This window comes from Triticum urartu, chromosome 4A (assembly GCF_056163025.1).
Source record: "Triticum urartu cultivar PI428250 chromosome 4A, HENAU_Tu73, whole genome shotgun sequence".
Taxonomy (NCBI): domain Eukaryota; kingdom Viridiplantae; phylum Streptophyta; class Magnoliopsida; order Poales; family Poaceae; genus Triticum; species Triticum urartu.
The window spans coordinates 509230079-509242906 of NC_141876.1; the positions used below are offsets into that span (position 1 = coordinate 509230079).

Below are 12828 nucleotides of genomic sequence, written 5' to 3' on the forward strand. Positions count from 1 at the left end.
TCCATCTGGTTCCCTTGGCAACCCTTACTGATCTTGGTTATCAAAAAAAGGGCAATACCAATAAACCCAGTCTTCCACTGTTATCTTGCCATGTCATTCTTTGGACGGGTACGATTCCCTTCGTACGCTTGATGAAGAGGTGGTCGTGACTTTTGTGTCTCACTACTTGATCATCAAGTCCATTCTCACTTGTGTATCCATCCAGATCCAGCCACTGTTCAGCCAGTGCTTGGTGTAGATTCGGTTACGCCAACTCCTTCCACACATGGATATAATTTTCATGCACACCGCCATAGCATATTAGACCGTAATACTGGAGTTTCCGCATGACTTGTGTGCTTAGGTGTGCATGCATATTATGGTGTGAGTAGCAGTAATATGTGATGATTGTTTAATTATATTAGTAGTATGCTTGCGTGCTTTTGTTTTAGTCGTTTCTTTTGTTTCTTTCTTTGGGCCTTCGGTGTTACAAATGTTTCCCCTATTAAAGTTGCTCATCAGCCGACACCGGACCCGAAGAGTCAGCAAGAAATGCATATATTTGGAAACTCAGCTAAACAGAATGGAATTGTCAGCAGACTGCGGTGAAATTGGAAATAGCTCGTCTGAATACAAAAGAAATCCTGGATGGAATGTCAGTATAAAGTTTGCATTAACGTGCACTCCTCACCACAATATGGAATTCTCAGCCGACTACATTCAGATTGGACAATATCTGATCATGTTACTGAGTATCAAGTCTCCCTCAGTGTGCACTCCTCATAGCAGAAATGATCAAATCAGCAAGAAGATAAATTATGTGCAAGGTTGACAAAATATTATCATAGGTATGGCTCAGATACAAGTTTAATTTTTCGTTGAGGATGATTTTGGAACCCGACGTACCTGGAAGCAAGCAAGAATATGGCATGTACTCAGAAAGGAGGATAGTCCTGCAAAACCCCGTTTCATACAAGAAATCAATAACAAAAATTGTAAGATGGTTATATATGTGGAAATCGGTCCGCATACCACAGTAAGAAGCTTCTGGTGTAAGCAACCCAATTTTCCCTCACAAGATACCTGAAAAGCTTCCAAGACAAGATTCATCTATCTTCCTCAGTATGATATATGGATGATTTCCCGTACAAGGTACTCTGCCTTCTTCAGTAAGCAACCGCAAAAGCTTCCGGAATAAGGTACTGAGTCTTTCCCCAGCAAAGTCTTTAAGGGGGTAAGCTTCTGCAGCATGATACCCAGTCTTCTTCAGCAAGCTGTTCGATGAAATTTTCGAGCACAAATCAGCCAATCTTCCTTAGTAAGACATTGGTACAAGGTAGCACGTTGTGAATTGACAGCATATGGCAGGAAATCCCAAGAATCAGATCCGCAACATTTTGGTCAGAAGCAAGAATCAATCAGAACTTGAGGGGTGTTGAACCTGCAATTTAATGGGGTACCCTGTCAGAAAAATGAGGATAAGCTGCGATTGCAAAAAAAATTGTACCGACAGTACCTATGGGGATACGAAGAAGCAATATACCCCAGCTCTTTCAGCCAAGGATCCAGACCAAGAAAACAATAATGAAGGAGCAAGACCAGTAATGTGGGTATTAAAATTGTTACAACAAGAACCCCCCTTTACCAACACATCGATGGGTTGTCATAGGTCCTTATAACCGTTGCTAAAGTCTACACCAACGGATTATTATGTGTTGCCGTTGGTGGCGTTGGAAGGGTCTACAACAACGTATATACTTGCGTTGGTAAACGACACGAATAAGTGTTGTAAGATAGTAACACACAGACTTAGAGCCTAACAACCCTTCATATGCGTTGGTGGCTATACTCCACAATTTTTGGATATCAAATGGACATAAATGGTCATTACAACGCTGAAGCATTGCTTCATAGCATGAAAATTGTTAGGTCAATATCGACAGTGCATAAGACTGCAATATAATAAACCCAAAGGTCTCATATATATTAAATTGATTCTGTTGCATTACATTGAGCACAATCCAAAGATTACAAGATGTGAAACAATCTAGTAGTAGGCTAATTCTCAACCTTGCAATTAACATCTCCGACATTCTAAAACATATTGTTTGAAACATTGAACTGAAGAATAACATTCTAAAAGATAATGCGAAACTATCTAGTAGTAGCCCATTCACGGCCTTGCAATCAGCATCCAAGCCATGCATCATGAATTTATCTTCGTGATCAACAACAACAAGGAAATGAGATCAGTAAATTAAGGTAGTCATAATCAAGTTAAAAAAGGCAGTAAAATTTAGAGGAGCGGCATACAAAGGTTGATGGCCATGCAACAATTGATCATGTTGCATATATTAAGTGGCATGTTCTAAATCATCAGCAATTTTTCACGTTGTATATCGAATGAATGACCTGATACAATGTGCACCGTATTATTATTGCACAAAATAGAACTGACAACAAACTAAGAAGATAGGCTGATCATTAGTCATTCACTGTCTACATGTGCATGCATTGTGTTAGTTTGGTACCAGATATCATAAGTTTCAATTACAATACAAGATGTGCAGTTTTTATGGTTGAAGAGATATGTACGGACACCATAATAGAGTAATTGGTGTATCAATTCATTACCTGTCCTGAATGTTGCCGCTGCCACCACAGTCTAAGCATCCAAGGTCATGTTCAGTATTCTGCAAATCTGAGGGAAAATTAACTTTCGCTAGCTTTGTTCTTTTAGATTATGAACTACAGATTCTAAATATTTAAGGACAACATAACATGATAGATAACATATAATTTACAGAGCCATAAAGTAAGGTCGATCCAATAGAGATATTGTGCCAAAGATGTGGTCAATACGTGAACTGTAGAAATATGTAACGTGATGGACCTAGAGGACTTGCTGCAGGCGTGAACAGCCGTTGCCGTGCCCTACCACGACACGTTGCTGCTAGAATGCCGCACCATTTCAATGTAAATATGCATGATGAAGAGCGAACAAAATCTAGATTGTTAAGATGGGAAGGTCATCTTTGGGAAGAAGCGAACACCTCTTAGCTGAAATAGGCAACTTCATGGGAAGACATGAACACAAATCGTGCAGCATTGTGAGAGTAGGGAAATTAAAAATCTTACTGCCTCATGGACCAGGAATGGTTTTTCCAAATAAATAAATTGATGTTGCACAACCACCCTTGTTTCTATGACCAAACAACAATTCAGCTACTTCCTCAACATAAACAGTTTAGGGGAATTTCGGATCTAATCGACATCTTTTGCAACTTCAGGAAGCAGCTTCCTCAACATAAACAAAGAGCCATGGGATATGATGATTATTTCTATTATATAGACTGTTTGGCCGGCTCGGAACCGGACAGTGTTAGACAACATTAGAGTCCCTACAGAAATCGTTGTATATCAATGTGCGGAGCTGGTGAAAATCTGGGCGTGCAGAGCAAAAAAGAAAGAGCTTAGATCAATCAGAAATGATAAGGAGATTGGCAAGCTAGTTCAGTCCTAGTTCTACTTATTTTTCCCATTATTTTGTATCATGTTTTCCGTACCTGACTTCCCATTGTTTCTGCTTGTGCACAACAGTTGAATGGGCTGAATGTAACACAAGCTCTGCCCGGAGCTTGACTCTATTTAATGTTAATATCAAGGTAGGGTCCGCTCCTCCCGAATTGCTTAAAAACACTTAGCTACACCCCTAATCAGGCCCAAATGTTGCATACAGTTGACATAAAAAACAATCATCCAGGTTTGCGTATAAATTTGTACTCTAGAGGACTAATTAGAGGAACACTAGCCAAAAATTAACCATGGCAGTACTAATATTTATGAATTTACTGGAATCAGTATAGATGGACATACTCGTCAATCCAAAATTAATTAAGTCACGCATGAGCTAAAGGGGATGCTCGAATTTGCAAAAACATCTAGGAGCACCGAAGTGTCAATAATGTTGTAGAAATCGGGGGTACATGCAGTTTACTTTGGGAAAAGGGATCAGTTACCTTCATTGAGGGGGATGCATACAGGCGAGGCGGGGGTTGACTGGAACCTATGGCATCTTACTCTGGAAAGAGTGGCTGTAGTTGAGGAACGGCCGACGCGGGCAGAGATTCAACGAAGAAAGGACAGATCAAATAAATCAAGAAATTGAAAGTAGTACGAGAGATTGAAACACCTAAATAACCGAAGAAAATGGCGGCTGCTCTGGAGATGTAGAAGAAGCATGGTGTCCATCCGTGGTCGGCGATGCAGGGGCGTTCATCCCTGGTCAGTGCGGAGTGATGGCAAAATCCACCGCGACGGCGTCGCGGGGCTTGTGGCGGCCCAAGTGTGGAGGACGGAGGGGATCCAAGGGAATCCAAATCGGGTTTGCCCGAACTCATGAATGGCTGCACGACAGCGGCGGCGTGGTGTGATATGGTGACGGCGGCGGCGGCGTCGTCGTGTGATATGGGAACCGAGGGAATCCGGATCGGGGCTTACCGGAAGTCATGAACGGCTGCGTGGTATGATATGGGGGCGGCAGCGGCGGCGTGGTGTGATCTGGCGGCGGCGGCGGCGTGCACTTGTTAATAGCGGTGAGGGATGATCTCAGGACGAGTTGAAGGGGAAGTTACTTAATCTATGTACTTATTCGTAGGGAACTGGTTGTGGAAAAGATAATCGTGGGAAGTGGGGCTTCATCAGCAACGCATGGTTATTTCGTTGGAGCACATGCGTAGCTATAGAGGGGTTCGTGGTGTAGTTGCAAGACCCGCGTGGTGCAGAACCGCGGCCAGTCAAGTCTACAGTTATTTTCCTACAGGTCAAACTCTTATGTTAGCCACGACAGGCAATAATCAAATATTTGATACGGATCCGATACTCAAGACAGTGGAACCAATTAAGATGATTCCGAAACTTCCGCGATAAGCCAGAATCTGTCAGGAAAACGGTTATGACCCAATTCACTGTTTGGAACCCGAAGGACCTGCATTTAGTGGAGAAACCCAATGCAAGGAGTTAGAGCTTGGGTGTCCACTAGGAAAATCTGATCACTACTTCATGAAAGATTGTCAGTGCCGGATGACACACCCAGCGGAAATCACTCTTGGATTTGTGAGCCGACATATATTTCAGTCGTGAGAATCTATCACAGTCAGTTAAGTCAGCAGATCTAAAAAGAAACTGGAGTCTGTATAAGCATGAACAAGCAAGGTAAGATCTGTCAGAATATGGGTATATTAAAGCAAACCACCCCAGGGCCAGACAGATAAAAATTTAGTGGGAACAAAAATAAGAAAAAGGATACCCGAGTTGAAAATGGTTTCCTTAAGTCAGTATTTTCATACTTGTTCCCTAAGCAACCAAATCTCGAGGACGAGATTTCTTTAAGGGGGTAAGGTTTGTGACAGCCTGATTTTTGGCCCTTTCTTTTTCTTTTATTTTTTTGAGGTTTTTGCTTGAGTTTTCTTTTTCCGTGGCTTTGTGGTCTGGAAACTGAAGAAGATGCCCTCTTCTTTGCTTCCAGAGTGGCTTGTCATTCCCAAATCCTTCACTAGACCCTGTCATTTTCATCCTAGCCCAAATCCCAATATTCTTTCTTATTGAGGATATTCCTTTTCTATTAAAGGAATAACCCAATTTGCCCTAGGTTGTGAAGCAACCTTTATTTCCATCACTCCTAAAATTTTCAAGTAATTCTCATAAATTTTTTGGGTACATCTTTCTCAAATATGGCAAAATATTTCATTTGCCATGTTCCCCATCATGCTCAAATAATTCATTTCCTATTCTGCCTAAAATGGCAGAATGTGAAGCAAGTGCCATTTATCTTTTCCCAATTGACCTCAAACTCCTTGGACACCTTTTCCTGTCCATATCATTGCCACATGCCAAAGTGCAACCTCATTTGCCTAGTAATTATTTAATCATGATTTTCCAAAGCTCCTATATGAGGGAAGTGGTTGTGAAGGAAGTACAAGCTAGGCATATCCAAATGAGCTGCAATTTTGCATGGCCCTTCATATAACCGTATCATCACCCTCCACCGAAGTAGACCTCATGTCATGCCTCCATGTGAGCTCACCATCAATTCTTTGATTCTGTCTAAAATTTCAGTTTGTGAATCAAGTATATTGTATCTTGCTCCATTATGGCTGCCAATTTTTCTAGGCCTTCTTTTATCCATATAACCTACCTCCACCCATTTTGGGCATGTTTCATCAAGCTATTTGTCCTCTAGAATTTTTGCAAGTTTCTGGTCAGTGGAAATGTTTGTGAAGGAAGTATCACTTTGGTTTATCCAATTGGTATGAAACCTTTTGCAGCATCTTCATATGGCCAAATAAACCTGCCTTGCCAAAGTTCAGATCAAGTGGCTCCTTCATTTGAGAGCATCATCATGATCTTCATTCTGGACCAGATTACTTAGTTGTAAAGCAACTATATTAATAAGTGGTCCAATTCTTCTCAGAATTACCATGATGTAAGTCCTTATTTACCTCAATCTACCAGACAACTACATTGACCTCAATCAAGTCTCTGTTGAGCAGGAGTACACGATCAAGTTTACTGCAGTAAACTTCACGTGTTAACTGCCTTTTAACCGTGTCACTTTTAGCCAATCTACCACCACAGTTACAGCCTACTTTGGAAGGAATAACTACTAAACAACATTTTGGGTGTTGTTGAGCATTGAACGCCCTCATTCACATGGTGACCACGACAATGGCGTGCCTGTGCATGCGCTCTGTGGGCAGTGGCCGCGTCCAGCGTCGTTTTTACTTCGTCCGCTTCCCCCTCGTCGTCTTAGCGCGCGTGAGCATGTCCATTGTCTTCCTCTCGTCGTCGCCGATCACCTGGACCCCTCTCCCCCTTCATCCGCTTCCTCACCGACGCATGCCGCCGCGCGTCCACAAGCACACAGTGTCGACCGAGCTTTAATGGCGCTCGGCTTCTTCCTCTGCTTCTCCCTTGGCCTCCCCTGCCCCGTGAGACCTCCATTGCACCTCCCTCGTCTCCTACCCCCGAGCTCGAGCGCGTGGGCACGCGTCCGTGGCGCCGGACACGCGTTCGCGGCGGTGACAGCTCGGCCTCGTCGCCCGCGGCTATTTAAGCCGTCCCCGAGGCCTCTCGACCTCACCACTGGCCTCCCTGCACTCCACTCCCCCTCCCCGTCCACTTCCCAGAGCACCAGAGCCCCTCCTCGACCTTCATTGCCACCATGGCCGTCGTTCGGCTCCGCTCAAATCCGAGCGAGTCGATGCCACTCCCTCCATCTCTTCACCACCAGAAGCCTACCCAGACCCCGGCGAACCTCTTCCACCCCTCGCCCCCTCGCCGGAGTAGCAGAAGACGCCGTCTTCAAGTTCAACCGCCGCCGGAGCCGCCTCTGTTCCCCTCTCCTTGCGGTCGTCCCGCCCCTCCTCGGTGCCGGATGACCTTGGGGACGGGTGCGTCCGTTCCTCCCGCGCCCGTCGGTGGCCTCGGCTTGGCCAGGGACTGCCGGAGCTGCCCGGGCCATCGCCGGCCTCTCCTCTGCCTCTGCTCCTCTGCTTCCCATCGGGGGAGCAGCGAGCAGGAAGACGATGCCCAGCTGGCCCCCTCCCCCTGCGCGCGGGCCCCCTCTGTCAGCTGCTCAAGGCCCGGCCCCGCGTTTGCCAACGTGGATAAGTGGAAACGTACTCCTGGGAGTTCGCTTTCCCTTATCGAAGACGTATTGCATTTCTTCTTCGGGCAAGAAAGCGTTTTCCTCTCTGGGAAACGTATTTTCAGAGAAGGCGCTTTCTGTTTATCCACCAGGGGCCTGTTTGTTGAAAAAGTTTCACCGATAGGTCCCTCATCTTCAACTCCTCATAACTTTTCAATCGTAACTCCAAATGAGGTGAATCCAAAGCCCACTTCTTCGTCTCGTCGAGCCCGTTCTGTTGGTTTCATTTTCACTTTGGTTTGACACTGTGAAAATGACCTTTTTTGCCCTTGCACGTAAACAGCCCCTCCGAGAGAGAATTGTTTCCCGCAAATCTTTCCACGGCTTCACCGCACTTGTTCCCGGTGCCTTCTTCACCCCCAGGCAAGCCACAACCCACTTGCATGATAGTCATGCAGTAGCCATAGTTTTCAACTTGAATATGTATTAAATGATTGCTTGTTTAAAATATGGTTATCGCTGTTTCGGAAATGCTTCCGGGATTGTACTTACTTGTTTGCTATGTTGTTATGCACCTGGTTATCATGCCCTACTAGTTGCTAGTATTACTCTCATATTGCCATGCTTGATAGTAGTACATGTTGGGTTGGTCATCCTCTTCGGTGCATGACTAACATTGGTTACCGAGTACTGTTAATAGGCATTGTTCTATTGCTGTTAGTTGGTTAAGTGTTACTCGGTGATGTTATTGATAAGTTCTTGCATGTTATTTATGGTTGATGCTAGTGTTCATGTTATGTTATACTATGAGTAGGGTTGCACTTGTAATATTTATGCTCGTCATTATGCCATGTTCAGTTGGAGATTATTTCATAGTTAATATGATGGACAGTTATGTTGCATCACGTGCTTATGCTCATGCATTATCATTGCATCATGTTATTTTATCATGGCTCAGCATATTGCATTCAAGTTTAACCGGATTTAATTGAACTTGAACAACTGTTGGCTGAGTCATGGTGCCGCCAGATCGAAACTGACCAGTGCAACCACACTTACCGTATGGGTAAGGTCCTAACTGGGTCTATTGTTGTGCATCTCGCCGGTGCCTCCCACGAGGGAAGGTTATGGGCGTGCTTACCCTGATCAGGTAGGCGGACATAACCTTGTGTGCCCGTTGTTTTTATTTTTATGGATCCGGTCCCAGTGAGGGATGTTTGACCATGACGGTGGTCGGGGTGTCTTTGGTAGACACGGGGCCACCCAGGACTAGCCCAGTTGGGAGTGGGTCGGAGTGGCCGGGAGAGTGTCACGGCAGTAGATCGGTTTTGTCGGAACGCCGTTGGTCCACCTAAATGGGAGTGCGAGGCCATGGGTTCCGTGGTGTGGGTACAGTGTGCTACCACTGTAGAGTGTATATTAAACCTATCGATAGCCGCGCCCACGGATAAGGGCCCAGTTCGTGTCGGTCCCACCGTGAGTCAACAGTATTAATAATAACTTGATTAATGACAACCCCGGTTCGATGAGGAGATAAGTTAGTTGTGATCGCCAGAATGATCACCGTTTGAGACCAAGTGTTGGTCATGGTTGTGATCGCCAGAATGATCACCGTTTGAGACTAAGTGTTGGTCATGGTTGTGATCGCCGGAATGATCACCGTTTGAGACCAAGTGTTGGTCATGGTTGTGATCGTCAGAATGATCACCGTGGTATCGAGGATACTGAGTTGTTGGATATTCGTGATGTTGTGCGAGAATCATGGGTAAAGATCAAGCTCCCTGTGGTCATTTAATGATTACCACGGTATTGTTTATACCAAGCTTGATTTGATCCTGAGATGATCGTGTGATGTCCGAGGTTGGTAAGTGCTGCATGTGATGGTTGCGAGATAACCCGAGCAGAATAATTGGTGCATGTAGTGTTATCATGTTGCATGTTAGTATCGACAGATTCATATGTTCATGCCATGCTCATATTATTCTGGCAGTATTATGTTCATGTTGTTCATGCCATGCTATCCTGATGATCTCATGTTAATTCCTGCTTAACCTGTAATTGTCATGCTGTTGTTTGTCTTGAATGCTTCTGGTTAATTGTGAGCTTGCAAGTACATTCAATGTACTGACCTGGCGTGTCATGCCAGCTTGTAGGTCATGCCTGGATTGCTTGCTTGTTTGGTGTTGTTCCTGTGTTTGCGAGCTAGGATAAGCGTTCCAGCCAGAGCCCCTATGCAGTGGAGTTTACCACCATCGTCGTTGTTCCGCTGCCAATAGTTTTTCCGCTGCTAGAGTTATTCCGCTGCTTTGAATTGTTCTGCTGCTTGCATAGAGCAACTGAGGATGGCGTAGTGTCGTCGTGCTGATGTTATTCATTGTAATATCGGAGACCTTGTAATCTTATTCGTGTAATAATAGAAAGCTGGTTTGTTCTATGCTAAGCAGTGCCGTATTCCAGAAGACTTCTCCTCGATCTCTGGGCTGGAATACGGGGCGTTCTGGTTTTCTCTGAGCCGGGGTGCCACAGCGTAGAAGCATTTGAAATAGTTAAGAAAGCCTTGATTTCTGCACCTATTGTTCATCCACCTGATTGGAATTTACCCTTTGAAATTATGTGTGATGCTAGTGATTATGCTGTAGGGGCTGTTCTAGGACAAAGAGTTGATAAGAAGCTGAATGTTATTCAATATGCTAGTAAAACTCTAGACAATGCCCAGAGAAATTATGCTACTATTGAAAAAGAATTATTAGCAGTTGTATTTGCATGTGATAAGTTCAGATCTTATATTGTTGATTCTAAAGTAACTATTCACACTGATCATGCTGCTATTAAATATCTTATGGAAAAGAAAGATGCTAAACCTAGACTTATTAGATGGGTTCTCCTACTACAAGAATTTGATTTGCATATTATTGATAGAAAGGGAGCTGAGAACCCCGTTGAAGATAACTTTTCTAGACTAGAGAATGTTCTTGACAACCCACTACATGTTGATGATAGCTTTCCTGGTGAACAATTAGCTATCATAAATGCTTCTCGTACTGCCCCATGGTATGCTAATTATGCTAATTACATTGTTGCTAAATTTATACCACCTAGTTTCACATACCAGCAAAAGAAAAAGTTTTTCTATGATTTAAGACATTATTTCTGGGATGATCCACATCTTTATAAAGAAGGATTAGATGGTATTATTAGACGTTGTGTACCTGAGCATGAACAGGAACAGATCCTACGCAAGTGTCACTCCGAGGCTTATGGAGGGCACCACGCTGGAGATAGAACTGCGCATAAGGTATTGCAATCCGGTTTTTATTGGCCTACTCTCTTCAAGGATGCCCGTAAGTTTGTCTTGTCTTGTGATGAATGTCAAAGAATTGGTAATATTAGTAGACGTCAAGAAATGCCTATGAATTATTCACTTGTTATTGAACCATTTGATGTTTGGGGCTTTGATTATATGGGACCTTTTCCTTCCTCTAATGGGTATACACATATTTTAGTTGATGTTGATTACGTTACTAAGTGGGTAGAAGCTATTCCAACTAGTAGTGCTGATCATAACACCTCTATTAAGATGCTTAAAGAAGTTATTTTCCCGAGGTTTGGAGTCCCTAGATATTTAATGACTGATGGTGGTTCACATTTTATTCATGGTGCCTTTCGTAAAATGCTTGCTAAGTATGATGTTAATCATAGAATTGCATCTCCTTATCACCCGCAGTCTAGTGGTCAAGTAGAATTGAGTAATAAAGAGCTCAAATTAATTTTGCAAAAGACTGTTAATAGATCTAGAAAGAATTGGTCCAAGAAACTTGATGATGCATTATGGGCATATAGAATTGCATATAAAAATCCTATGGGTATGTCTCCGTCTAAAATGGTTTATGGTAAAGCATGTCACTTACCTCTTGAATTAGAACATAAGGCATATTGGGCTATTAAAGAGCTCAACTATGACTTCAAACTTGCTGGTGAGAAGAGGCTTTTTGACATTAGCTCACTTGATGAATGGAGAACCCAGGCTTATGAAAATGCCAAGTTGTTTAAAGAAAAAGTTAAAAGATGGCATGATAAAAGGATACAAAAGCGTGAGTTCAATGTAGGTGATTAAGTATTGTTATACAACTCTCGTTTAAGATTTTTTGCAGGCAAACTTCTCTCTAAGTGGGAAGGTCCTTACGTTATCGAGGAGGTCTATTGTTCCGGTGCCATAAAAATCAACAACCTCGAAGGCACAAATCCGAAGGTGGTGAACGGTCAAAGAATCAAAAATTATATCTCAGGTAATCCCATAAATGTTGAAACCAATATTATTGAAACCGTAACCCCGGAGGAATACATAAGGGATACTTTCCAGAACGTTTCAAACTCCGAAAAGGAATAGGTACGTGGTACGGTAAGTAAACCGACTCCAAAACAGTTCTAATGGCAATTTTTCTCCATTTTGGAATATTTAAGAAAATAGGAAAATAAGAAGCAGACCGGAAAGGACACGAGGCTTCCATGAGGGTGGAGGGTGCGCCCCCTGCCTCGTGGGCACCTCGTGCACTCTCCGGACTTCGTTTTCTTGCACGATACTTCTTTTGGTTGGTAAAAATTCATTATATAATCTCCTGAAGGTTTTGACCACCGTATCATGCAAATATCTCTTGTCTTTGTTTCGAGCTATTTTTCTGACAGATCTAGATCGCCACGGCGTCTTCAAGTGCCCCCAAGGACAAGTTCTTCGAGAAGGTCATCAACCCCTACCTCGCGGAGGTGCTACAACACCCTCAAACCATTGAGATGCGTGAGGGGTTGTTGCACATCCGCGATGTGGAGGGACCAAGGAGGACCGGAAGCGTGGAGACAAGGCTCGAGGCGATGGAGCAACAAGTTTTCAAGTGTCAGGAGATGGTGGAGCGTGGACTCGACTCCAATCACATAATGATCACGGGGTTCACCAACAACGACAAGCTGGACGCCAAGGACATTGGGGAGGCCATCTTCAAGCTTCATGAGAAAACCGAGCGCCTCCAAGCCCAGATCTATGACCTGCAAAACCAAAACTGTGAGTATGAATATAGATTCAAGAGGATGAGTTTAGATGCAGATTTGAGGATTCCAGAGACTCGATTATCCTTCTATGATGGTGAGCCTATGCCTTGGAAGATGGACGACAAGCCTACATCATCAACAACTCCTTCATCACCACCTCC

At 43.8% G+C, this 12828-nt stretch overlaps 1 long non-coding RNA gene across 1 annotated transcript; it reads right to left on the minus strand.

Annotated features, from left to right (window-relative positions):
* Positions 1-1939: 1939 nt before the first annotated feature.
* LOC125552449 (uncharacterized) lies at positions 1940-4651 on the minus strand. Its single transcript, XR_007303599.2, has 3 exons — positions 3999-4651; positions 2614-2680; positions 1940-2197 (listed from the first exon to the last, which is right to left on the minus strand). It is a non-coding gene; the product is annotated as an uncharacterized LOC125552449 (long non-coding RNA).
* Between the last annotated feature and the right edge of the window lie 8177 nt (positions 4652-12828).